Raw genomic sequence first — 24,178 nt, 5'->3', positions numbered from 1 at the left:
TTTAGTTATTAATTGCAAGTGAATGTTGTTTTTAATTGCCAATTAATAATGCCATGCCCTTTATAACCAAAATTAATGTTTTCTGTCTCTCTCTTTTTGAAGTATGTGTCAGTTTAATTAAACTATTAATGGTAGACAGATTTTTAAGTACTTTATTTTCTTCATTAAATTGTATCTGTTCAACAAGCATAAACAGGAAAATAGACTCAGCTAGGAGCATATTCATGTTCAGCCTGATAAATCATTCATCATCAGATAGGATGATGAAGCGTGCTTGTTTTTTGTAAGCTCCCAGTGATAAACAAATCTACTTTTATATTATATTATTCATTGGGTTCATTGAAAAATAAATAAGACTGCTTATTTTTAATATTATCAACAGGCTTAAAAGCCATTGGCTTTGTTTATCTGGAGCCAATGAATAGCAAGCAGCATCTTCTAGGTCTAAGGGTCATTCAGAGTTAGTTCATTTGTGTTTCTGATGCTTGTTAGTGAAGTATTTTTCTGGTCTGAAATATGGTTCTGTAAGGGTGAGATGACTAATAATAATGAATATTTTTGTTAACCTTGCAGTGTTGCCTAATCGCAACTGGATTCTATTAAATGTATTTGATTTGACAGAAATGTTGTTTCTTTAAAGCAAAGTTTAAACCTTAAACTTCAGTTGGATCCAACTCAAGACAGCTAATCAATAATTACTCACTGAAGATTATAAAGGGGTAGAGTGTAACAAGTTCATTCCTTCTCCAGTGATGAGGTGTGCAAATTTTGGCAGACTTTTAATGGGCTAACTCACAGAAATTGGTAAACAGCGTAACAAATGGATATGATACATTCCACTGCATATAATACAGGCAGACAAAGCTGTACTTGTTCTAATAGAGACAACTGTGTCCTTCTTTTGTGTGGCAGATCAATCAATAGCTGGGCATGTGATCTTGTTCACTATTATGTTAGTAATGAAACCCTCTTGTGATGTGACAACTGTGGAATAACATTTGGTCACAAAGCTGGTGTTAACAAGCACAACTGGCTCTCTGGTAATTAGACTGATTTCTGGTCTACTTTCACAGATTGTCGATAAATGCAGTAAACAACAGGCTGCTTTCTTTCAGAACAAGTTATATTAAGTCATCATACGTTTGGCAATGGGACTACTGTAACATACTCTTTTTCATTTTTTATCAAACCATTTCAAAAGAGAGAGACACATTCATTGCCTGACAAAATCACATTTCATAATAGCAACTTTACATTCTTTGTTCAGTGATCACTTAATTAACCTTAGAATTTCTCTGGTAGAAATGTAATTTCTTTTCCAGTTGCACTTTATAGTTAGACAGTTAGATACAAGTAACCTTCCTAAAGCCTTCAATATCATTTCTCTGAGAGAGCAGCACACACTATTGAGAGGAGCAGTAGAGATAGACGTTTACTCTGTGGCTTGCTTACATTCCCTGGAAATGCTACGCCACAAGTACAGTCAGTATTCGTTAGAGGTAAACTGAGATATGAAAAGCTGTCTATAAATTGTCTAGAAACACTTGCCTTTTAAGCCCGGGACTATAGATAATACATAGTGGGAGTGTCTACATCAGATGCCAACTGTTCAGTAGACTAATCAGACTGCACAGTAGCTCATCACAACACAAACAGTGCTAATATGCTACTGTGCAGTATTATTAAGCTACTACACAGTAGCATCACTAAAAAGGTGTACGCCAGCGCTACTGTGCAGTAACACTAGTTACTGCACATTAATTTAGTATAGGGGTTTGCATGCTTAGAAAGGTCTTTGAGGGTATGCATGAGCAGGCAGGGACAGATTGTGCCCCAGGTGTGGTGGCAGTCTCCCCCCCAGCGCGTTCACTTTTTACCTGGGGAAGGGCGGCCCCATGCTGCACACCATGGCACATCCTCACCCCCACCCCCACCCCAGCTCGCTTTCCTGATTGGCAGCTGGTTTCAATGGCAGAGGGATAAAGTGTGTTTCTATGCCCACTCCCAGGAGCAGAGCCAGGATGGGCAAGGGCAGCGGCATCCCTCTGATGGCTGTACAGGTGCTGCCCCGCCTAACTGGGGTGGGAGGGGGGTCACACGCAGCAGCCGCCACCGCCACTGCCCCACATCATTTTCCCATGACTGGTTGCATGCACGGCTCTGTGGTCTGCTGATGAACAATGCACGATTGGCCAGGTACGAGGCCTGTCAGCAGCCTGCAGAGCTGCATGTGCAACTGGCCATTGGTAAGTGGTGTGTGGTGGCAGTGGTGCGGGGTGGTGGTTGGCAGCAGTGGTGGTGTGTGGTGGTGGGCATTGGTGGCGGTGCGGGGTGGTAGATGTTGGCGGCGGTGCAGGGCACTGGGTGTCAGCAGCAGCCACCACATGTGAGCACTTCCCCGCCCCCGTGTCCAGCCACCACCACCAGAAGGGTTACATTTGCTAAAAAAAGGTTGAAAACCCCTGATTTAGTACCTCATTATACAAGTATTAAGTTTAATGCACAGTAACTGCAGCGTATTAATGAACATGTAGATGCTCCTAAAGATGGTGTAATGTTTTCCCTTAAACAAAATGACGAATTGCAGCCTGACTCATAGAGAAATTGTTTCTCATTTCATCCTTCAGATCAGATCCTCCACTATTCAATTTGGATTTGGATTCAGACTGAATCAGGGACAGTGATTCAATTCCTTGTTTTGGATCACTACCCCAATTCAATCTGGCTGAATCTGAAGATTCGATGCTGATTCCAAGAATCAGTGATTCAGGCACAGACACAGCTTTAAATGTTTTTTCTACATACCTCAAGGTACCAGCACAGCTTGTGAACACTGTGATGTTGGGGCACTTGGAGCATCCCACAGGAGTGTGGGGGGGCCCTCCATATGTTTGGTGGTGAACCTGGAAGTGGACCAGAAGGACTTCTGGTCCACTTCTGGGTCCACTGGGGTGCACACAGGGCCCCCCCTGCATATTCCTGTCTTGGCATTCAGCCATAGGAGGACCCCCAGGTGCCCCCAAGACCCAGGAGGCACCAGTTGCTGAGCCAGAGAGGTGGGGGGGGCATATACACTCCCTGATGGACCTGGAAGTGGACTGGAAGTGCTTCTGGTCCACTTCTAGGTCTGCTGCTGAGTGCTCTGGGGAGCCCCCCATGCTCCTATGGGATGCTCCATGCACTCCAGCATTGCAGCACTCACAAGCCACCTGGTAACTTGAGGTATGTAGAAAAAACATTTAAAACTGTGTCTTTGTCTGAATCACCAAATATTTCTGAATCTCTCTGAATTGATTCAGAGGGTTCCAATTTGATTTGGAGAAATTAAAGTGTCCTCTGATTTGATTCAGATTTGGACATTTGGCCACTGAATTGGGCCGAATCTCCGCTGAATTGAATCAGGAACCGAAGCTTCACACAGCCTTAAGATCCAGCTCATCTTTTCTCACCCTCACAGTGAAAACCATTTAAAAGCTATCTATAGGTTTCAACACTTGCACAAGGAGTAGAGTGAAAGCTCGCTCTGCCTACACCTCAGCATAAACCTTTGGTTTGTGCACAGAGAAGTAAGTAAGCACCATGTTTGCCCACCTTCTCTTCCAGGAGTAAGCAGGCTGGGAAATAGGTCATTTGATCTGCACAGCAGAGTTAAGTTTTGGAATATTATACCTAATATGGTATAATAGCAGTAAACTTCTGTATCTCTGATTCCTTCTCCTTCCACTCTTGAGGAAGAAGGCATCTAGTGAGAAATTGTAACTTGGATGTCTCTGAATCACTGGGCATATATAGACATTACACTTAGAATGGTCTAAGTAAATGTGGATCAATTGAAACTCATAACTGTACAGAAGTTTGGTGCGCATAGACTGATCTAAAAATGGTACAACTGACGTAGATCAGGGTGGGCAATTAATTTGAGTGTAGGCTACTTAATGAGTTTTGGTGAGCTGTGAGGGCTGCATGGGTAGCCCTACCCCTTGACAGTTGCCCTACCCCCTGGTTGCCATCTTGGGACTGGAAGTCCCACCCCTGACCTTTGCCACCAGAGGTCCCTCTCCTTCCCCTCCACAGAAATACTCCTTTTGGGAGGGGATATGTGTGAGTATGTCTGTATGGTGGGGGTATATGCATATGTATGTGTGTGGGTATGTATGGTGTGTGGGGGTGTGTATGCTGGGGTGTGCATGTGTGTGGTGGTGGGTGTGGATCTGTGTGTATGGTGAGGTGTGGGGGGATGTATTTATGGTAGGTTGTGTGGGGGGGTTGTGAGGAGGTGTGGCTGTGTGCATGTGGAGGGGCATAGGGTATGTTGGGGGAGTTGTGTCTATGTGGGGGGGTTGTAACAGCAGGGTGTGGTTGTGTGGGGTTTGTTGGGTGTGAGGGAAGGTGGAGGGTTGTGGGCCCCCTCTTCCATACCCGCTATGACACAGCAGCAGGCAGGGTGCAGGTCTGGCCTGCACTGCACATTGTGGCAAGGGGCACAACCTGTGCGAGGCCATTTCTATTGCTTGCACTCCCTGCACTCACCAGGCATGGGAGGGAAGCTCCAGGCACTGAAGCTGGCTGCCTGTCTTGCCCCCGAGGGGAGGGAACCTGGGGCTTCCCTCCCCTGCAGCATAGCCCTGGCAGGGAAGGCAGCTGGCTCCAGTGCCTGGGATTCCCTCCCATGCCTGGTGAGTGTGGGGAGTGCTGGCAATACAGACTGCGTGGCAGAGGCTGCACCCCTCACTGAGATGTGCAGCGCTGGCTGGAGCTGCACACTGCTGGGCACCAGTGCCCTTTGCACCCCCACCTGCTGCCGCTGCTGCTACCACCATCTGCTGGGGTTGTGGACCCATCTCCCACCCTCCCTCACACCTACATGCTGCCCAGCTGAGCTCTGCACTGCCCCCACACCCTGGGCATGGACTCCATGCTGCTGCCAGCTCCACGCTCCATGCTCCCACCCAGCTGCAGCCCTGCACCCACCACTTCCCTACCTGCTGCCCAGAGCCAGCGGGAGACCAGGGAAGCAGAGCAGGACCCCAGGGGCAGCAACAGAAGCAGCCTCATCCAGAAGCTGTGTGTGTGCTGGTTGGGCTGGGCCTTTCCATCCGGAGTGTGGGAGAGAGGTGCAATAGAGTATATTAGGAGCATATGTGTACATGTGGGTGCCTTGCTCCCACCCTCATGGGTGGAAGGGCTGGGTGGGACATAGTTTGTTGGTGGGTGGCACAGGCTGGATGAAAGTGCCTGGAAGGCTGGATTCAGCTTGCAGGATGCTTTTTGCCCACCCCTGTCCTAGATAGACCCTCATGTGTGGTACATTTAATTGAGATTGATTCAGGTAGACCATATATCAAATGTGTATACTGTTTCTTTTTCAGTTTGAGTTATTGCTATCCTCTGGCATCCCAGCCTGCTTTGCAGGCCCTGCCAATCCCTCACTCAGGGCGGTGCACTGGCACTCAGCCTGCCCTTCGCTGCTCCATTTGAGCACCCAGCATGCCCTGTATCTGGGCTGTCCCAGTGCCACCTCCAGCCTTTTGTCAGCTGTAGGCAGGCAGCAGGGACAAGCAAGGTGTCTGTATCTCCTGCACGAGCCCCAGCACATGGACACCTGAGTCCTGAGGCTGAGTTCCTGTACCCCAACACCCTGTCACAAAGCATCCCATGACATACATGCAGACCCCAACACAGCCCATGAGAACCCCTGTGCTTGGCCACAGCCCCATGGACCCCGACCCTGGCATTTGCACACCAAATCTCAGAGGCCAGACCCTGCAACCTGGATGTTAGCATAAACACAGCCCCTTCTGAGCAGGAGCCAGTTTGGACATCTCACCTCTGGTGGTTTGGGGTGGTGTGGGGCAAAACATCAGGACTGGGTCTGCATGGAGGCAACCCTGTGACCTCCACAGCTCAGCTACTGCCAGCAGGTACCCAGGCCATGTGCACTTGGGGTGCTGCAAGAGTTTTTTGGCCCACAGCTACAGGATCCCAGAGTAGTAGGGTCAGCAGAGTGGGGGGTGCTAAGCATGAAAGCCAAGGCAAGCAGGTGGATGCCCCTGGAAACTTTGGGAGAAGTTGTGGTATGGCCATCTGTCTCATTGTTGCAGGTAGAGGGCCCTAGGAATTTCCAGATTGCAGCATGGGCTGTTGCCAGCATTATGGGGCTGGAAGCTCCTGGAAAGTTCAGGATTGTCAGGGTGGCCTGGACAGTGGAGCCTCGGTCACTTTGGAGCAGGGGCCACAACCAGCCGGAATGAGAGGGAGAGGCATGTGCCAGGACCTGCACCAATGTGCAGCCCTTGTTTCTTCTTCCATTCATCCTTCCATCCATCCACGTCCTTACAGCTGAACCCTCATCCACCCAAGGATACCAAGACTTCATTGGTACCACCATGGACCATGGAAGACCCCCGTCCTGTCCTCTTCCAGTACCCAAACCCAGTCACACAATCGGGGCCACCATCTGGGGCAAGCAGGAGACCCAGGACCAGCTCTGTGAAGGGTACCACAGCAGGGATGTGTTCAAGTGCAGGGCCGCAACAGGGACTGGGTTCACTGCTAAACCAAGACTGGATAAATAAATGAAGATCCAGTAAAAGCATGTGTGTGATGCCAATAAAAAGTTTGGGAGCAGGAGGCACAGCATGCCCTTTTACGAGGAGCTGGCCTGCTTCCACACCATGAACAGGGATGTCACCACTCTGCACATGTGCAGCACCATTGGGGGCAGGAGGAGTTGCCTGCAGGAACACCATAGAAGGCACAAGAAGGCCCCAGGACTATGGACAACTAGGTATCCAGGAGCAGGTCCCCAGGGGCCACAGTGCACAAAGTCTGCTGCTGGCGATGGTACCTGAGGACTCTGTCCCATTGGTGCTGGTCCCTGGATCATGACAAGATCTAGGAGCAGCGGTACACTTGAAGCTAGACCTGAGCTTCATTGACATCTTCGTGACCGAGGACCTGGACTTCTGTGTGGTGCCCTCCAATCCTTAACCCCACAGACTGTGGCTGAACATGCTGCCCCCAGAGCACCATTTCAGACACAGCTGTTGCAGGTGTTTTGCTCCCACTCCTCCGATGTCTGCTTGCTCTCCTTGCTTCTACCTCCCAGTTCCCAGCAGCAGCCATGCTCAGCCTTCCCCCCCAGTTCTGTGAAAGATTCTGGCACTGAGCAAGGACACCCTGCTGCCCAGGATGGCTGTAACTTTCTCCATGAGGCTGTGACAGGGACCCAGGCACTGGGGAAAATTAGAGGAGGGGACTAGGTGAGCTGTGCCCACAGCCACAGGACAGAGAGGTAGCAACTTGAAGATGCCCTACCAGCCCATATCACACTGTGCAAGTCTGTCTTCAGAAGGTGGTCACCGGACCCAAACCTTTTGCCTTTCCCTCCCCCTCCTCCTTGCCCCTGTGGGACCAGTGGCTGCTACATGCTGTCCCCATAGTTATCTTCCTTTCCCAGGCCATTGTGGCCAAGAAGTGGTGTGGGGGGGCGGGGCAGTGCATGGATGGAGAGGTGTGGAGTGTCAGTGAATCACCCCTTCCAACCACTCAAAGCGCAGGGCCCCAGGCAGAGAGGTTTCTGTCTTTCAGAACAGGGCAGACCAGCCACCCCCTTTCCTTTCCTTCCTTTCTGGAGCATGGCCTGGGTGCCCCCCTGCCCCCTCCCCACCACCAGCCATGAGCAGTTAGCAGCCCATTTCCTATTTTGTGGAAACAAAAATCTGCCTCATTCACACCTCACTGCCCTCTTTATTGTTCAGGGTCATGCTTAGCTACTGGGAGAAGCTGAGCCTTCTCTGAGCTGCCTAGACTAGAGCATTGGTGATGACACCTCCATCTCCCCCTCCTGCATCTCACTTATGGAAAGGCACTAAAAGAGTTTACTGAGCTCTGCAGGCAATGTTTAACAGGTACAAGTGCCAGTGCTTGGCACCCTGCCCCGGTTGACAGTGCCACAGGGTTGGGTGGCAGAGAGGATGCTGAGGTCAGGGACAGGAGATAACACATAGTTATTGTGTGTTTGGTTGACATTTCCTCAGAAGTAGTGGGAAAGCTCATCCCTCTGGGTCTGGCTAACTTTCACCAGGGAAACATCAGGAGTGAAGTACCTCTCCTGCATGGATGCCATGCTGAAACATCTCTTTTGTAAGGGAAGGACTGGGGGAGCAGGCGGTGTACGAACTCTACCAGCATTCCCTGGAGTGGGCAGTCTCTGCCTGCTCCAAGGATGGTCTAAGGCCCAGCCAGACCCAGGGTGCCTGGACCATCAGAGGGAGTGGGGCAAGTGCCCACTGCAATTCTTACAGAGGGACCCAGACCTGTTGCACAAGGGGACGTTCGAGCTCCTGGAGGGTAAGTTCCAATTTGGTCCCCAGAAGCGAGTCCTTTATTGCTTGCAAGCAGGTCGGCCTGGAGTCATGAGACTCAGATCAAAGCCGACCCCTAGTGCTGGTTCTTCATTACTTATATATCCTGTTACAGAGTACTGGAATCTTTCTTTAGCGCGTGCGTACTTTAGGCTAACATAGTTACGAGACTTGGGACTTTCCAACTATGAGTTAGCAGGGCGGGAGAGAAACAAGTAGCAAATGCCTCTGAAGATATGGCGGGGTAAGAGAAACAAGTTGCCGATGCTTCTCCAGATATGCTCTTGTGGAATGACTAAGCGTAAAAGCAAACAGTTTTCGCCCCTGCTTTTTCTACAGACCCTCCCTTACTGTCAACCTGTTCCAAAACTAGTGCTGGGTCTGCTACCCACCAGGAGTACATTCAGGACCCTGGTCTCTGTTATGCTTGGTGTAGAGCAGCAGTATGGTTTCCAGTCCCAGCAAGGCAGGGGTGGGAAAGGGCCAAGACAGAGGACTTAGCATAGTTATCTTGCTGTGTCCATGTGAGTGCCCAGGCAAGTGCTGGGAAGGTCCAAAATGCTTCCCTTATACCTCATTGTATCAGCAAAAGTTGCAACTGCACACAAAGGGTTTATGTCTTGCATGTCAAACTAGAGAAACACCACCTGTATGAGGGAGGACTGAACATGGAAGATATGATGGCAGCTCATGGACAGGGGACCGCACAGTCATGAAGTATATGGGGGATGTCCATATGAGGTGTTGAAGAATCAAGGAGGAGACTGCAGGCCTTTGTCACTGCCTCTGACCACTGGGCCTGTATACCTGAGTCTTGGCACCAGGATCTATGGGAGTGGCACAAGGAGAGGAGATGTGAAAGGGGGGGCATCTTTAGGTTGGGGGCTGATGAGGTGCAAGAATGGGGACTCTAGATGGCAACCTGCCATTTTATGAAGGCAATCCATGCAACATCAGAGCTGGCAGATTCCCAGTGCCAGCAGAGGTAATTTATGAACAGGACCGGGGACTGCTTTGTGGCCGTCTACAACACCCCTGACTGGTGCCACCACTGCCCCCTGCAGAAAGCCCATATTCCCCCTAGGCCAGGCATGGCAGTAGAAGCTGCTGTCCAGCCCCCCCCAACAACATACCATGCCCCACTGCAGGAAGTCATCCCAGGGGTGACAGGAATGGGGGTCCGATGGGAGCAACCCTTGGATGCTGGGTGGAGGGGCTCAATTCTGTCTGTGCCCTGACTGGTAACAAGAGGAATGGGAGGCAGAACCCAGACAGGAGGAGTGGGGCAAGGGACCTGGTGACCTGTGGTCCACAGAAGCAGAAAGGCCCCTTGCAGGGCCCTCAACAGTGGGTGGCAGTGGGCAAAGGGAGCAAGAATGGGGTGGCTGGGGCCCGAGGCCAGGGCCGTAAGTGACACTGCACTTCTCCCGGAGCTGATGCATGCTCCCTGGGCCTGGCAGTCACCCTGTGTACGCAGGCCTCCCAAGGGTTCCAGAACAGGCCTGGCAGGGTGCAAGAGTGCTCGGAACCACTGGAACCTTATTCAGCCATAGTTTATTGCTGTTTCCTTACACAATATGTCCTTCTGTCAATCGTCTGTTTGAAAAATGAGAGAAGGCATAATGGAAGAGTAGGAATGTCAGGGCGGAGGTGATTGAAAAATTGATTTTTTTATTGAAAATGTTGACAAAAATATTTTTCACTGAGTGTTTCTCTAGAAAACCCCAACTTTTCCTTGAAAAACTGAAAACCAACAGCTTATGGCTGAAAAAGAGCATTTTTTATTTAGCTTATTTTTTTATCCAAAGCAAACCATTCAAAGCCCTAAATGAAAGGATTTAATTTCAATTTGTTGTATCAAATCAAAATATTTAGCATAGGCTCAATTCAAGATTCAGCAGCATTTTCCTAAACTGCTAAGATGTCACATGGGTTCCTCCCTTCATTCTCCTCCATGGGCAGGACTTTCTAGCTAGACTGCAGGATGCGCCTTGGTCTCCCATCTGGCTGAGCCACCAGCATGCAACATGGGACATCTAGTAGTAGTGCAGGTAAGGAAGCTGTCCCATAAAGGAGAATAGGAGCCAGAAACAACCACATCACAATGTACAGGTAGGTCCATACATACATTTTCAAATTAAAAATTTGGATTTGAACCAAAGATTTTGGTTTGGGGCTTTGGGGACTGGGGGTTAATATGGAAGTCTTTTGTTTGTCTCTGAAGAGAAGGCCCTTGAAAAAGAAAAAGAAATCTGATATGCTGAAAACCTACTATTGTGTTAAACAAGTTTCAATGAGAATTTTTGATCGTGTCATCAGAGGAGGAGAAATAAAACCCCCAAGCTGAGACAATGTCTTGCCAATACTTTAACCAAGAAGTTTCTTATGGAAAGAGGGTAGTTATGCACAGTTCAAATTAGCTGATGGAAGAAGAAAATAAATGGGGTAGGAGCAGGGCTGCAAAAGCTGAGAAAGGACCATGTACTTTTTAAAATAATCACCATAATAGCACATTTCAGATGCAGAAAAAATAAATGGTTCATGGTTTTTGTTTTTTTCAATAAATGCTTCATAGCAATACACATTTCCAGAAAGGCTATTATGGGATAGTGCAAGGGTAGCTTTTGAATGGCAATGCCAACATTTGGAATTCCTGATAAAATGAATAGGGTGGCACTGCTATTTGTGACTCAAAAAGTATATTACACAGGGAGGCAGTAAATCCTCTGCTACATTTGACATCAGTGTTAGATTAAAGCACGGCTGTGTCACCAGTGATCAATGAAGATAAAAACTAAATACATGTAAGCCAGTGATATGGGCCTAAGCAAGTTTACTTAGCAATTGATATCAATAAATTAAACAGTTTAAATAATGATAACTATACTGTACTAATAACCAAGGGTGAAGGAGTAAATTAAGGCACAGGTACAGAGTCAGAATATAGAGAGTTACTATTCCCTATAGAGACTTTTTAGCTGCTTAGGAAGATCACAGCTGCAGTTACAGATGACTTAAACACCATGTTATTTTATGTGGATGGGTATTAACTAATGAGGCAAGAGAAGCTTAATATCTTCAGAATGAAAGTGTTAGGGTAGTTTTTTGACCCAGTAAAAGACAGTATGGTGGGGAGAAGATGATCTATATAAAACTTGCAGGATGTCTACAAAGAATCAGTTCTAGCAGAAGATATATTATCTAAGCATCTTTTGAAAGACCATTCGTTTATGGGACTTGACCTCCTGACTGACCAAGGAGAAGATGGAGAGAAAATACTGAGCAAGCTGTTAGCATGAATTACCATCCTTGGCAGAAAGATGTGGTAGCAAATTTTGAGTGATCAATGATCTCAGTGGCCTATAGAACTGTGCAGAAAGTAAGTAGGTTTAAATTTTCTTATGTCAGGAAATTATTACTTCAAAATGCACCCAAGGCAAAGAAGTTTATTAAAAAGCAGTTTAGTCATAAGGTTGCTTGTTTGTGGAATCAAACAAGCTTGCTAAAATTATGGTACAATTCTAGATTTGAAATGGCTGTTTTACCAGTATATCAAATACTTATTTCAAGGTTTGGGTATTAGTATGGGCAACAGTAGATGGGATAGGAATACTAGTACCACTTGCTTTAAACTAGTCAATATTTGCTGCACTGTAACTCATAGAATAGTTGTTTTGTTTTTTTATCTATCTATCTAAATATAAATGTTATATATAAATAAATATATATATATAAACAAAATGACTGTTCTAAGAGTTATACCTATAATATACCTATAATATATACCTATAATAAATACGTAATTATATTTATGGAACATAACAGCAAGGGCTATTTTTTCCTTCAGTGTGTCATCTTGTTTTCATTTTCATTATTACTGGATCTAGTGGGGAGAAAGAATGACTTTCTCTGAGCAGATACTCAAGATCCTCCTCAGGATTGGCTAGTAAAGAAGTGTAGTGTCATATGATCAGGCAGCAGGTATGTTGAAAACTATGCAGCCCTGGTCATGGCAAATCTCCTTGAAGGCTTGAGTTCTGCTGGATCATCCAGAAAACAGGTTGTGAATTATATAGCTTCATCAATTCACTTGTAAAAACTCTGTATGAGGACTGTAGCTCTAACAGCTCAAATTAGTTTGGCCATGCCTTGAATTAGTTTAACTGAGTCACTTACAACACGTCAGTATGAATGTGGAAGTCCCATGAGGACCTAAGAAAGCACCTTTCTTGCAAGCTGTGTCAGTCACTGAGGCACTCTGGGATTTCAGGGGTACAGAGCAACTTGCAAAATAATCAGCCTAAAAGAGCTGCTTGGTACAAGGATCACTTGGATCAGCAATTTGCCCCCTTGCCTTGCTTTATTATCATGGTACCTTTATAACCCTATTTCCTGCCTTGTCACTTCACTGTAAATTTCATGTTTCTTCATAAAAATTGTTTAGTGGAACTCTTTAAGAATAAGCTGAAAAATAGTACTTTGAACTTTACAAAAAAACGATATTCTATATATTCTTTAGTCTTTTGGCCAGTTTGTTTTAATCATTTAGTGCATGGTTTTGAGGAGGCAGGATTTTTTTGTTTTTGCCAAACCTATGGAGAACAGCCTGAAATCTATTGCTGATACAGGATCAGGGCCATGGTCAGCTGTCAATGGGATAAACAGCGATTCTTCTGGGCTGGAGGATAGAAATCAGAAAAAAAAATCCTAGATGCTACAGTAAACTGGATTCCAGCAAGAGTAGTTGCTGTGAATAGTAAGTGTTTATCAAATAACACAGAAGATGGATGGTTGGCCCATACAAATGTGAAAGAATTACATGTCTGAAGAAACAATTTTTGTAATATAAGGGTAGGTGGAGAAGCTAGACAAGGCTTTGCTTTCTAGCCCCATTTGAGCTCTGGTCTTTCGAAGACACATTACCAAACACATTACTTTGTTAATTACTATGGAGGGGGGTGGCATATTTCTGGCAGTATGACTAGAAAATCTTGCATGCAGTTACATCTATTTGTACTGGTTCAGCCCACAGTTCATACAAATTGATTAGGAGAGATGGAGCACAACAAATATATTTTTAAGAACAAATATCAAATTCTAAGTGGCTTTAGGTTACTTTCTTATAAATGTAAATATATATTTTTATTCAACAGCAAAATTGCTGCTTTTAAAAAAAAAGAAAGATAGTGCAGCTTGGGGCAGACAGTTTTCCTTGTCATTCTAAATTTATCCCTATCTGTTACTTGCCTATTAAATTTATTCCATTTACTAGTCAATATACTTTTTTCTAAGTGCCTCCATTCAGCCTAGCTTCTGAAAATCAAGCTCAGTTGTTTTTATTTTGCACTGTACTTCACCTGGCTTCAGCAAAACATGAAAAGTTTAGAACTGGAAGAAAGCTCCAATAATGGCAATACCACATGAGACGGAATATAATATATAATACACCTTATGCTCCACACCTGTGCTGGCTCTTCTGTGCTGGTCATAAAACTTGAGTTTGTTAACAAGCTAAACAGGAATGACTCACAAGTCATAGCCTATTCTGTCACTGATTCATGTGCCTAACTCCCATTAACATTAATGAGCAGTGTGGGCATTTATAGATGAGAGAACAGGCACTTTAGGAAGCAGATAAGTGCAGTAACAAGGTGACATTTTTATAGAGTCACTTTTCTGGCCATAATAACCCTTGAACAACCATATAATTGACGTTTTAGACTCTCTGAAAATAAAAACTGCATAATGTGTTTATATTGCTTAATAGCTGGTAAAATCTAGTAAGGAACATTAGGTGTGTTAATAATGGAGTTTGTTAGTACCTCCCTTTGGGAGAAGAAGGTGCCAACATCTCTCCAATGAGTGGTTGTTAGGTGTTTGCTCAATAAAACATCTCTCGGCCCAACTCTCTTACCAATTATCTCCCAGCTTTCATCTTTCCTGTGGGGAATGTTAGTGAGCATATTGTTGCGCAGGAAGCTTTGTCATTATTGAATCCTCTGATTTCTTTGAACTCTTTCAGTCCAGTTTTTAAATCTGTGTGTGCATGGAAAGGGAGTTGTGCGTGCTATGTTTGTCCATGATCTCCTTCTAGTCATACATACAGATGGTACTGAATCTTTAGGTCAGGCAAAGGCCTTTAATAGGACAGCCCAGACATGGTCCAGACATTTAGATATGGCTGGTGAGTTGAAATTGGGTGGCTCTGTTCTTTCCCCTTGGAGTAGTGTTAGACAGTTGTTCACTAAACTGAACACTCTTTCATGTGGGAAACCACTGTGGTGCTCTTTGTCTGTCTACCTTTTGAATATGTATATGAGGATGTGGCACAATAGGTCAGGCAATATTACTATCAATATGACAACCATGGGTAGTCACGCCAGCATTAATATAACATTTAGATACCTCAGTCAGTGGTTGGGATTCCAGTGAGATGGACACTGTTAAAAGAAACAAAGACAAAGATGGCCTCTTCTCTAGAGAGCTTAGTCTGTATAACGACACTTACCACTTCGGCTTTTTTCATCAGATTCTGTTTTTCATCAGAAATATGCCTTTTCAATTGCTCAATAAAATTGGGAGTATGCTTACACCATAGGCGGCAGGAAAAAAAATTTTGCAGTGAGGGAGGGAGTAAGGCAGAGGCAGGGGCTGGGGTAATGGGGCAGGGGCTGGGCCAGGTGGTGGGACAATCAGAACCTGGGTGGCTCATTCAGGGGTGCAGGGGGCTCCTGCCTCTGTGTGCACCCCAGCAGAGGCCCAAGGGGCATGTGCCCCCCCGCATCTGTGTGTGCGGTGGAGATGGCTGCCACTGCACGCTGGGCTTTGCGCCTGGCTGACTTGAGAGCTGCACCATGCATTTTGCGTCCCGCTGCCAGGCGGGCAGGGGCATGGCACAGCCCGGCGGTGGCAGGCATGTGGTATTGCACCACTTTCAGGGAAGCTGCAGTGGGGTGCAGAGCCTATCATTCAGTAGCAGCCACCTCCACCCCGGATACAGATTAGGGCACATGTGCCCTTGGGTCCCTGCCAGGGTGTGCACAGCAGCGGGAGCCCCCCTGTGCCCCTGGAAGCTGTTCGGACTCCGGCCTGGCTGGGGCCCCATTCACCCCAGGCCCTGCCTGTGCCCTACTCCCTCCCTCACCATGGAGGCCTTGATCTGCCACCAGCCCCTTCACAGAATTGAATGGTACTTGCTTGCAGTGCTGGGTGGCCAATGATCCACATGCTGGGCTGTGAGTCTAGCTGCGTGCACCCCCCCCCTCACCCCTGCTACAGCTGCCTGGAGCCTGCGGCCAGGTTGCCTTGCAGCCCTACCTGCTGCCCTGCGTTTAGGGGGTTGAGCCACATTAGCTCTGGCCTTCCACCCCCTATGGCTTACACCAATATTTCAGATTTATTCAGATTGACATTGTTCTCAGGCAGCTTGAGCCCTGTGCACTGCTCTTCTCCATCTATATTGTTTCTTGTAGCCTACTCAGAAGCTATCCACCTTGTGTTTCTTAACCATTGTATTAAGATGTATCCCAAATTACTTTCCAAAATCCTTCCAGAAATTTGCCTCCATACTTCTTACTTCACCTTTTAAGCTTGTGTCTACTTCCAGACTGGAGAGAGAGGAAGTGGGATGCAAAAGTGCTGAAAGACAGAGACACAAAATTATGGAATCCTTACAGGTAGACTTCCTCTGCTTAAAGCCTGCAATATACAGGTGAGTTCCAGTCATGCTGCAAAAATAAGAGGTTCAGGGTTCAAATGGGGTCAGACTGAACATCATGCCCACAAATTTGACAGAGATTTCAGGATCAGGTGGGGTTGCTGCCAGGAGCTGAGCTTCTGGTGTTCCATTATAAGTGGTCATGACCTTGAGAACAACCTTAAAGTTGGCCACACTATCAGTGTAGTAATAGTGTTAGAGTACCTCTACACAGTGTTCTCAGCACTGCTGGAGGCACCCATTTTTTACTGTACCCACCCACTCCTATTTGCATGTACCAATGTGGTAGTGAAGCCTACGTAAAGATGTCTTCTTTCCATAACCAAAGTTCTTGAGAGTGGCTATGTAGAGCACCTCTGGAGTGGCTTAACTGCTGTATTTCTGCATTTGGCATAGGAAGTGAGAACAGGCATGTGAGGCACAGCCAAAAGTGGGCATTCCCAGCAGTGTCAGGAACACAGTGTGAACATATCCTTAATGTCTGAATCTTGGCTCAAGTAAAGTTGCCTAGATAGGAAAGTTACTATGAAGTAAGACAGGGTCTATTAGGGAGATCCACACTCTAGGTTCCTGGAGCAGTATCAGGCTGTTCTTGGATATTCAGAAAGTAGCTGTAGCTACCAGGACTTTTCCATTTGCACTTGGTGAAGGAGAAATATTGTGACTTTATTTTTAGAGGTTGTATTGGTTATAGTTGCCTCTCCTCTAGCAGCCCCAGATTGGATTATCATGAAGTGCTAAGTGCAGAGCTGCCTCTTAGACACCTGGCACATGTTCACTGAATAGCAAGATGCCATTTAATTCCCAACAAGCATGCCTCCTATGATGCCACACATGCATGGCAGGATGTGCAGTTCTGGGATTAGAGGTCTGATCCCAAACGTGCCATTAGTACTTGCCAATGCAGGGTGATCTGGGATTAGGATTCTAGCCTCCCCATGCACTGGTTAGTTGGGTCAAGACAGACAATCAGCTGATTATCAACTCCAACCCTAGGACCACAATGAGGACTTAAACTGGCCCTGGTATGATTTGGTGCCAGAGCTGACAATCATCTGATTATTGGCCCTGGCTTCAAACCACACTGGAACCAGTTTGACTCCCCAGTGCAGTCTCAGGGCTGGAGGTGACAATTAGCTGATTGTCAGTCCCAGCCCAAACAGCCCTGGGCCCTGCTCACCCAGGTGTGTTTGGGTAGATAATCAACTGATGATCAGTCCTGACCCCAGGCCTGCACTGGGGTCTTGAATTGGACCTGGGGCTGTCTGGGTCAGGGCTGAACATCAGTTGATTGTCAAAACCCCACACTCAGCACCTCTGTCCAGGCTGCAGGGCACAGGGAATCTGAGACTCCTAGTAGGGGAAGCCAGAAGGACTTTAAACCCTGCGTTTCTGATCCCCTGCTTCCAGCAGTCCCACCAGAGTTGTCAGGCATGGGGTTTAAAGTCCCCATGCAGAAGTTCTTCAGCTCCCTCCAGCCTCTGGTCAGGGCTGACAATTAGCTGATTGTCTACTTCAGTCACATGTTAAATTTAAGGCACCAAATAAACCAGCCAAAAAAAATGTCCTACATTATGACATCTATTTTGTGGTGCATTAAATCTGGTGCATGTGTAAGCACCCTTCAGATTTATGCCACTGTTAACACACTAATCATGGCATAAATGTAGCATGTAGAGGTGGGTGCTTAATAATACCCAATGACAGACATGGTCAAATAATAGATCTTTTGTGTCAGTGGCTAAACTGAAAAATCAGAATGGTTTGATCCAAACTGAAACAGTGTTTCCCCCGCAAAATAAAAAGCCAAAATATCTCATTTTATGCGAACGCAAAAAAAATAATTTTGATCCATAATGCTAAATTGTTTCTGGCATTTTTAGAAGCTTCCCCCTTTTTATTGACTGAAACTACTTGCTGAAATCATCCTTTGTTTGTGCATAGTGGTGTTCCCTCCACAACTCATTTTTTTAATAAGTGTATTGTAAAAAAATCTCACCCACATGTACTTAGAAATGTCAGATGGTGTACTTTGATGCTGCAGGTTTAGTTAGCAGCCTTTCTCTTATATGATGCATATTTTTGCTGTGCTCTATTCGCTGCCTATTTTCGCTTCCAATTTTATTCTACATTTGCTTCTATATAAAAGCCCATGTATTATTAGGGTACAAGCACAGCCAGCGTAAGGAATAGGCAAAAGGTTTGTGCCTATAGATCTGATACTTATGGAGTTATATCAGGCATCAACATTTTATTTAAATGAAGCATGCTTTTAGACCTCATGCTGTGAAGAAAAACTTGAAAATATGACTTCAGTATAATCTTGCATGGATGCCTGTCTGAGTCTCCAGGCAGGTTGAAACAAGTGGTCTTAGACACTTAACTTGTCACATACCTCAATGAGTTGTTGAAAGTAAGGCTTATTGTAGAGTTCTACTGCCAATGATCAACACAATAGACTACTGTACGCAAGACAGGAGGGAAAGAGAACAGTAGGGTGGCTCATCTCATCTCCAAAACAGCTACAGCCCAGCTACTGGAGAAGATGTTCCAACCCCCATCCCAGTTCCCCCACTGTCTCTTCTATCTCTCTAGGAACAGGAAGGAGACCCCGCTGCTTCTCAAGGAAGAGGGGCTCCTTTTTCATTTTTGGTGAGGGAGGCAGAACCTTGTGCTCTTGCCCTTCCAAAGAGAAGCAACAATCCAATTACCATAACTCCAAGTGGGAGGCAGAGACATGTCACTGTTGGAGCAAAATTTTAAGTATAGGTGCTGCCAATGCATGAACTCAGTCTGACTAAGAATGGAAAATTCCATACATGGCCTGGACTACCCTTTCTATGACCTCAGGAGCTGTCAATCAGCCCTGACCCACTTTCAGCTCTGAGCAGACTCAGTTGCTATGCAGATCTTATTGCAGAGCATGTCCAGTGTACGACTGGAGTGAGGTAATACCTCTAGAAATTTCTCTTAGCCAAGCAGCCTGATTGGCTATAGGGCTGCTATAAAAGGTCTGAGGGCCCCTCCCTCTGGGGAGAGAAGATCACGTCACTGGAGACAGAGGCTGGTGTTTCCAGGGACTGTCTGGCAGTCAGGCTCTTAGGCCTACTGGTCTCCTTCCCCAAATTGGCACTCTGTGCTAGTTAGAGCGATTGTGGTTTCGATCTCCTGGTTCCCGATTAAATTTGACCGATTGCTGACTACGATTTTGGATCATCCCACTGCGACTTCACCTCAACATTCTGGCATCCCGACATCGGCATTACTCTACGACTACTCGATCGTCCACCAGTATTGGACTGGCGTCACGTCTCATCTTCATCGTTCACCGCGTTACAGTTTAGTTTTGTTGTTCGTGTTATCCATTGAATGAGCTGTTGACCAGCCCTGGGACTAGGTCTTTGACTGAACCTCGTGGGCCAACAGACCCCTTTGTTGTTCTTGTTATTCGTAAGTTTGCACACTGTAACTGAAGACATCGTGTTCCTACGCACCTAAGCGTAAGTCAAAAAAATTCCACCTTGTTTAAGAAACCGCTACGCTTCCCGTACCTCAGTTCTCCATAGCCAATAGAACCCGGCCTGTTTCCGTGTCTAATTGCCACCCCGGCCCACCGTGACTCTGGGGCTTGGTTCATCCCCCCGGGGACAGTCACAAGCAGAAGCTGCAGGGGAAGAGCACTGGTAGATGCTGTACTTTAGTTTGTCTATGGCCCACACCAACCCACTCTGGGTGTTGGTCCAGGTTTTCTAGAGATTGCCTCACCACCATTTTTCCATTCTGAGAGCTGAGGTTCACTGGGTTGATCTCTTTAAGTTTCCTAATTTGGTTAATTTGTAGGTGGATAGGTTGCCCTCCATGAAGTCTTTGCCTACCACATTCTTTTTACACAGCCTGAATTCCTTGCAGGCACTTTGCAAGGTCTGGCTCCTTCCTCAATGTTCCTCCTGAGGAGTGAAACATTTTATACTTTGGAGACATTCTGGGATTTTAGTTACCTTTTAGATTTTGGCAATTGTGCTTGAGTCAAAAGGTCAGCTTAGTCAGTTTGAGAAACTGAAAGAAGCTAACAACAAATCCAATCAAGTGAATATCCTTTGATTTTGATGGCTTTTCCTCTCCTTGTTTCAAGCCCAGAAGGAGGCTTTAAAGCTGATGAGAAGATAAATTCAATTATGCTTAAAACTGACTTCGGCTGTTACTACTCATACTGCCCTTACCCATTTTGCCATCCATCCTGTTGCAATTGTTTAAATTTGCCCCAATAGTAGTTTGCCTATTAGCTTTGCTAATGAATTTACCAGTGCAAAAGACCACTTGCAGGGCTGTCCTAAACATAATGAATGTAATTATTTAGCACAAAACCAGGGCAGCATCTTTTTCTCTCTTGACAGGAATAATTCTTTATTCTCTCATTAGCCATGTGCCTTGGTCTCAGTAAACTAGTTATTGACCTGCTCATTTAAGGAGCTTCACTCTAAATGCTTCTTCCCTTATTTAACTCAGACAAGTTCCTATAATTTCTCCTCACCATGCAGTCTTAGCATGTAAAAAGTAACCATTGTTCATTTGTTGTGAAGAAAGCTAGAAGACAGGGAGCTATTCTTAGCTAGATGCTCAGCCTCCTGAGTCCTGCTTGCCTGTCCCTGGTTATAATGGATACAAAACTGTATGGGGCTTAGTAGACATCATGTAAACTCTATAGGAAATCTGAGCCAATGAATCATGGAGACAGACCCCTACTGTGTACTGTGTGTCTGAACAGACTGCAAATACCAACAAAAGCAGCTTAAGCAAGTAGCTTTTGTATGACAAGAATGCATAAATTAAAAATGAATTGAGAGTTGTTGAGTAAAAAATTGAGTATTTGGAAACAACCAAGTACTAGTGATCCATGATACCTAAACCAGTAATCACCCATGCCCTGTGTAGGCCTTGTAGATCTATATAGATTTTTTCTGGCATGTGCACAGTTCCTATCTCCATGTATTTAAGTCACATTGGCCCTGATATATTTATGACAGGTCAGGTATGTTAAGGCTTAGAAAGATGATATTTTCACATCTTAAAGTAAAACAGAATCCCCCAAAAATTCAGTGCAAGTTACTCATATCCTGACATGGAAAAACAGAGGTATTTGATTTTAACACTTTTTTATGCTCAAAACTATTTTATATAGAAATGGGCAATTCCTATAATAGAAAAAGCTTTTAGGATACGTATTTGCTATCAGAAAGTTTACTTTTAAGATGCTGGTATTTTTTTACTTCTCATAGGTAGGTTCAGGAAATAAATTCTGCATTTTAAGCTCAGTTTTTGTCTATTTGAATGTAATGGTGCTGCAAAAACTTAGCAGTAAACACCCCACCTTAGGGAAACCTAGTTAACATTTTTATTGCATTTTCATGTTTGAATAATGATGCTTTAATATATCTTTTTTCTTGACTGCAATTCCCAGAGTCCTTATAAGAGTAACTTGGCTTGACAGCATACGGATTCTAAGTTGAAGATGAGACAAAGTAAGAAGAGGTTTTTTTGTGGAGGAAAAAACAGTATTATATACTAAACAATATGGAGTGAAGATGTGTAAACTTCAGATTGAGATGCAGAATCCATAGTCCATTTCCACAATCCTGTCTAGTGAAAAGAGATACCCTGTGACCATGTGGAGCTCTTGCGATTGCGACTTGAGCAGGCACCAGAGCCCAATTAACACATAGGCAAACTAGGCACATGCGTAGGGCCCTAGGTGAAGAAGGGACCCAGTTGTGCTTATTTTACATGTCATAATTATTGAGTGAAAAAAGTAATATAAATATACAGTATTAAGTAGGGACCCGTGACTTTGTTTGCCTAGGGCCCACTAAAGGGTTAATTCAGCCCTGGTGGGAACAAAGGGTCTGCCTGTGTGTATGAGATTGTCATTGCCACAGCTTATAGATCTGTGGACCTGTAACAGGGAACTCAAGCCCTGTTACCCAAAAGCAGGCCAGACCCCTTAAGACCAGAACTTTCTGGGCACAGCCTGCTGGCAGGGTAGGGGTTAAAACCTGAGCTTTGCCAGCTATTCAGGTGACCAGAAGCGGGCAGGACAGGACTATAAAAACCCTGGGCTGAGTGGGCAAAAGGGGGCTTAGTGGCAGAAGGGGTGAGCTCCTGATGACTCCCAGAGAAGCTGCGTCAGCCCCACCGGAAGGAGCATAGCAGACAGTGGGAAGCAGAAGCACAGAGCCGTGGAAAAACATGAGCTGGCATACTGCCTTCCTTCATTTTATTTTTTTCAGTTATAGTTCATGGACTTACTGTTTGTGTTTAACTTGTATACCACTGGTTTGTGCTTAAGGCCGTAGGGGAGGAGGAGACCTCATTAGCACTTTGGGGTGCAGTCCTAAAAGGCCAAAGGGCCCAGTGCACTAATGGGTGCAGCTGTATAGGGCCAGTGGCCCAGAGCTGGCTGCAGAACTTTGAAGCTGGGTCCCAGTGGGTGGATCTTGGTAAGTAGCTAGAGCTATAAGAAAGGGGCCAAGCATGAGGAGGCATGGACCCAACAACTTGGTGCCCAGGGGCGCAGTGTGAAAGGGGGCCAGAAAGCCTGCTGCCATAGTGAGCACAAAAGGGGGCCCATGGGTCCAGAGAGTATTAAAGAGTGAGAGCCTCAGAGTCAAACCCTACCTGGTGGGTTTAGGCTGGTAGGCCTAGCTAGAGGAAGATGGGGGAACAGCCTGTGGTGGCTGAGAACCCCAGCACAGAAGAACGATAGGCGGTCTCCCACTTGTAAAAACAACATCTAAACAATATTTGCATTAAGACATGGAAGACAAGTAAAGGCAGGATACAAGACAAAATACAGAAGTGAAGTATTAAGGGATTTCAAGAGTGCCCCTCAAAGGCCACTAGAATGCCACTGGGGAGGGCAACCTGTTACCAGACCCTGCATGTGATTCCACTGATGTCAGCTGAGATGCAGGTGTAAAACTAGTGTACTAACTGGTGAATCAAGCCAGATTATTGTTGTTGTAATTTCTCAGAGTATCTGAAAAAAACACTCCTCCCTACTACAAAAACTCCTAATACCTTGAGTCTTGCTGCAAAAGACACTAGACATTCTCATCTGTAGTTGAATGGGGATCTCTTGGAAGGGAGAATATTTTTAGATGCCATCATATTTCTAATATATCACCAAGTTTCATTTATGAAGGAAGCAATTAGTGCCAAGGCTGTGGAGTATAATCCCTTCCTGTATTCCTTGCACAGTGAGTATTATATCTTGGTTTCAGAATGGTGAAAGATATATCTGAATCTTGTACTTGTTCTCAGCAAATAAAAGCTAGTGAAAAATGAACCTGGGCAACATCTCAGAAAGTAAATAAGGTAACTACGATCTGGTAATTCTGTTCCCATATATTTTCTTAGCTCTAGCAATCATTTTTTGATAAATAATTTTGCATCAAAATATATAATAAATGGCAAGATGATTATTAATATACTTCATTCTATGCCATTAGTTCCCATTATCCTACTGATAACCAAACTTCAAACTTTAGTTGGTGTTTGGATATTTGATCATCTGTGAGGTTAGTTTGATTGGGACAAACAATACTATTGGCATTTCTCTCCTATTGCTAAGACCAGCCATAGTTGTGGATTTATTTCAAATACACTTAGTCACATTTTAACCAGATATCATTAATAAGGACCCAGTATGAAACTGTGATGAAACTGAATGTCACCTGATTGTTTCTAATACAGTTAGAATCATTTTGGCAGCTGAGTTACAGCTTCTGCCTCAACCTGAGAAGTTTTGTGCTTAAATTGTACTTCTGAGATATTTTGTGTAGTTATAATAACCAGGTTTCTTTAAATGATCCTTCAAGAAGTTTTTGTTTCTTACAGATTGTTGAGACTTCAAAGAACTGTTACTGAAGTTGTTATTTTTGCTATTATTATTTATTTTGTAGTGTGGTGTCAGGTTTGAGTTCTTAACACCTGAGGGTACATGCAGAAAGATGCAGCCTTGTCACATAGACTTTATAATAGGAAGCAAAACAATGGGAAAGGAAGGACAAAGAAGGCAGTGATTTCATAGGCTGATTCT

This window comes from Crocodylus porosus, unplaced genomic scaffold (genome assembly GCF_001723895.1).
Source record: "Crocodylus porosus isolate Cpor-Errol unplaced genomic scaffold, CroPor_comp1, whole genome shotgun sequence".
NCBI classification, from domain to species: Eukaryota; Metazoa; Chordata; order Crocodylia; family Crocodylidae; genus Crocodylus; species Crocodylus porosus.
The sequence above is the reverse complement of the archived record's forward strand: the minus strand, read 5'-3'. Positions refer to the sequence as shown.